This window comes from Pristiophorus japonicus, chromosome 9, assembly GCF_044704955.1.
Source record: "Pristiophorus japonicus isolate sPriJap1 chromosome 9, sPriJap1.hap1, whole genome shotgun sequence".
Classification (NCBI taxonomy): Eukaryota; Metazoa; Chordata; class Chondrichthyes; family Pristiophoridae; genus Pristiophorus; species Pristiophorus japonicus.
The window spans coordinates 113,767,989-113,772,047 of record NC_091985.1 but is presented as its reverse complement, the minus strand read 5'-3'; the positions used below and the strand labels follow the sequence as shown (position 1 = coordinate 113,772,047).

Below are 4,059 nucleotides of genomic sequence, written 5' to 3'. Positions count from 1 at the left end.
CCATTCGCTGAACCTATCTAAATCTCTTTGCAGCTCTCTGTGTCCTCTACACAACCCGCTTTCCCACTAATCTTTGTGTCATCTGCAAATTTTGTTACACTACACTCGGTCCCCTCTTCCAGGTCATCTATGTATATTGTAAACAGTTGTGGTCCCAGCACCGATCCCTGTGGCACAGCACTAACCACCGATTTCCAACCCGAAAAGGACCCATTTATCCCGACTCTCTGCTTTCTGTTAGCCAGACAATTCTCGATCCATGCTAATACATTTCCTCTGACTCTGCGTACCTTTATCTTCTGCAGTAACCTTTTGTGTGGCACCTTATCGAATGCCTTTTGGAAATCTAAATACACCACATCCATCGGTACACCTCTATCCACCAAGCTCGTTATATCCTCAAAGAATTCCAGTAAATTAGTTAAACATGATTTCCCCTTCATGAATCCATGTTGCGTCTGCTTGATTGCACTATTCCTATCTAGATGTCCCGGTATTTTTTCCTTAATGATAGCGTCAAGCATTTTCCCCACTACAGATATTAAACTAACCAGCCTACAGTTACCTGCCTTTTGTCTGCCCCCTTTTTTAAACAGAGGCATTACATTAGCTGCTTTTCAATCTGCTGGTACCTCCCCAGAGTCCAGAGAATTTTGGTAGATTATAACGAATGCATCTGCTGTAACTTCCGCCATCTCTTTTAATACCCTGGGATGCAGTTCATCAGGACATGGGGACTTGTCTACCTTGAGTCCCATTAGCCTGTCCAGCACTACCTCCCTAGTGATAGTGATTGTCTCAAGGTCCTCCCTTCCCACATTCCCGTGACCAGCAATTTTTGGCATAGTTTTTGTGTCTTCCACTGTGAAGACCGAAGCAAAATAATTGTTTAAGGTCTCAGTCATTTCCACATTTCCCATTATTAAATCCCCCTTCTCATCTTCTAAGGGACCAACATTTACTTTAGTCACTCTCTTCCATTTCATATATCGGGAAAAGCTTTTAATATCTGTTTTTATGTTTTGCGCAAGTTTACTTTCGTAATCTATCTTTCCTTTCTTTATTGCTTTCTTAGTCATTCTTTGCTGTCGTTTAAAATTTTCCCAATCTTCTAGTTTCCCACTAACCTTGGCCTCCTTATACGCATTGGTTTTTAATTTTATTTCCTTGGTTATTCACGGCTGGTTATCCCTTCTCTTACCGCCCTTCTTTTTCACTGGAATATATTTTTGTTGAGCACTATGAAAGAGCTCCTTAAAAGTCCTCCACTGTTCCTCAATTGTGCCACCGTTTAGTCTGTGTTCCCAGTCTACTTTAGCTAACTCTGCCCTCATCCCACTGTAGTCCCCTTTGTTGAAGCATAGTACGCTCGTTTGAGACACTACTTCCTCAGCCTCAATCTGTATTACAAATTCAACCATACTGTGATCACTCATTCCGAGAGGATCTTTTACTAGGAGATTGTTTATTATTCCTGTCTCATTACACAGGACCAGATCTAAGATAGCTTGCTCCCTTGTAGGTTCTGTAACATACTGTTCTAAGAAACAATCCCGTATGCATTCTATGAATTCCTCTTCCAGGCTACCCCGTGCGATTTGATTTGACCAATCAATATGTAGGTTAAAATCCCCCATGATTACTGCCGTTCCTTTTTCACATGCCTCTATTATTCCCTCGATTATTGTTCGCCCCACCGTGAAGTTATTATTTGGGGGGGCCTATAAACTACGCCCACCAGTGACTTTTTCCCCTTACTATCTCTAATCTCCACCCACAATGATTCAACATTTTGTTCATTAGAGCCAATATCATCTCTCACAACTGCCCTGATATCATCCTTTATTAACAGAGCTACCCCACCTCCTTTCCCTTCTTGTCTATCCTTCCGAATTGTCAGATACCCCTGTATGTTTAATTCCCAGACCTGTGCCGATTTCTTTAACTCTCCCCAAGGATTTTCTGAAGTGGCCACATACGCTGGAGTAACTATTAGCTGGCCAAAGTTGCCTAAATGGGCAGAACTGGCGTAGGTGGCTGGTAGCGCCCCCTTTTGGAAAAAAAACGAACCTAAAAGAATCGTAACTAACTGAGTTACACTGGTGCAAATTGATTGGGGAAATGGGGATTTTGAAGTTACGCCAGAAAAACCAAGTTACTCCCAAAAAAAAAACAGAGCAACTCCTGGCCAAAACTGAGCCCCGTGTGTACAGTTATGAAGCCAGATCACCTCACCAGTCGGTTGTTGCATTGTCACTCAAGCAGCTGCTGGAAAACGTTTTGGTTGCATCGCAGCCTCTGACAGTGACGTACGTGTGGATAGGCACAACCCTCTCCATCTGATTGCTGGAATACTGTCACTTTACATATCTATGAAGCAGTTTCACTGAAAAAGGGAAAAAGGCAACTTCTGTAAACTAATCTGTTCCAATTAGAAAATAACAGTGAAAGAGTCAACAGTTATATGTCTTTGGGCACAGTCAGTCTGACTCAATAAAGGGAGGGCAAACGGGAGCTGAGAACAGTTTGGGCCGCCGCGGCATCGCTTCTCGGCCTTTTGGCTAAGATCAAGTGTAGTATCTGTTCTTATCAGTTTAATATCTGATACGTCCCCTATCTGGGGACCATATATTAAATTGATTTTTGGAACAGGGAGATGGAATAGGGGCTTGCTCCGTCCACTCCACGCATCGACCCGGTATTGCAGTGTCTCTGGGAACGGTGCACCTCCCTTTTGGGAGAATTTCAAAATTAAAAGCAGATTCATTCAAAACATCTCCTTTTTTCTTTCTTTTTATGCAGTCGCCGCAAAGGCACGGTGGGGAAGGGCCACAGTTTAAAGCCCTTCTGCCGCGCAAAACCCGGGGGCAGGAATCAGTACATAATTTATTTTTTGTGTACATAGAGCACCAAATCTGTAAACACCAATGTCGTGCTATGTACAATGCAAGGTCTGTTGCGAAATGCATGTTTGAAAAGAAAAATGTAAATATACCTTCACCCATTCCGTGTACTGTATCGTAACACATGAAACGTCATTTGTGTCAATGTACCACAATGTATCCTGTTTATTGTACCGAATTGCACTTCAACTGGAAAACAAGGAATGAAATGAACAGAACTGCCGTCAGCACCCAAATATAGTGTATGGGATTTCTGACCGCAGCTAAATGTACTGAAGTGCCTAATGTACTGTACAGATTTTTTTATGAATAAAGTATATTTTGAAAAAAAAATCTGTTCTTATCAGTTTAATATCTGATACGTCCCCTATCTGGGGGCCATATATTAAATTGATTTTTGGAACAGGGAGATGGAATAGGGGCTTGCTCCGTCCACTCCACACATCGACCCGGTATTGCAGTGTCTCTGGGAACGGTGCACCTCCCTTTTGGGAGAATTTCAAAATTAAAAGCAGATTCATTCAAAACATCTCCTTTTTTCTTTCTTTTTATGCCACACTCATTTTACTTGCCATTATTGCTTGCTTGCACAGCTCCTCCACTTTATCATTTCTACATCACACACAATTCAACAAAAAAAACAAACACCATTTCCACAACTCACTCACCCGACTACACCCAAACACAGCCTGCTGCACATTCGCTCTCAAATTTCAAAGATTTTGCACACATCTCACGCTTGTATCTTGTCACACAGCACACGGCGTGTATATTGTCACACAACACATGACATTTATATAGTCACACACCACATGATGTGTACATTGTCACACATCACACACGTGTATATTATAAAATCACATGGCGCACACTGTCATGACTCAGACATGTGTATACTGTAACACATCACATGGCATGTATATTGCAACACATCACATGGCGTGTATATTGTAACACATCACACGCGTGTATGTTGCAACGCAGATGTGTATATTGTTACACAGCACACAGCGTACACATTGTCACATATCACACACCGTGCACATTTTCACACATCACACGGCGCGCTCATTGTCACACATCACATGCGTGTATATTGTAACACATCACACGCATGTACATTATCACATTTCACACGTCGCGCACATTGTCACAC

General features: G+C 42.2%; 2 non-coding genes across 2 annotated transcripts; both read left to right on the top strand.

The window, feature by feature from the left end:
- The first annotated feature begins 2,541 nt into the window (after positions 1 to 2,541).
- Positions 2,542 to 2,732, top strand: LOC139274506 (U2 spliceosomal RNA). Its single transcript, XR_011595558.1, has one exon. It is a non-coding gene; the product is annotated as a U2 spliceosomal RNA (small nuclear RNA).
- Positions 2,733 to 3,200: 468 nt separating this feature from the next.
- LOC139274223 (U2 spliceosomal RNA) lies at positions 3,201 to 3,389 on the top strand. The gene has a single exon (XR_011595425.1). It is a non-coding gene; the product is annotated as a U2 spliceosomal RNA (small nuclear RNA).
- The last annotated feature ends 670 nt before the right edge of the window (positions 3,390 to 4,059 follow it).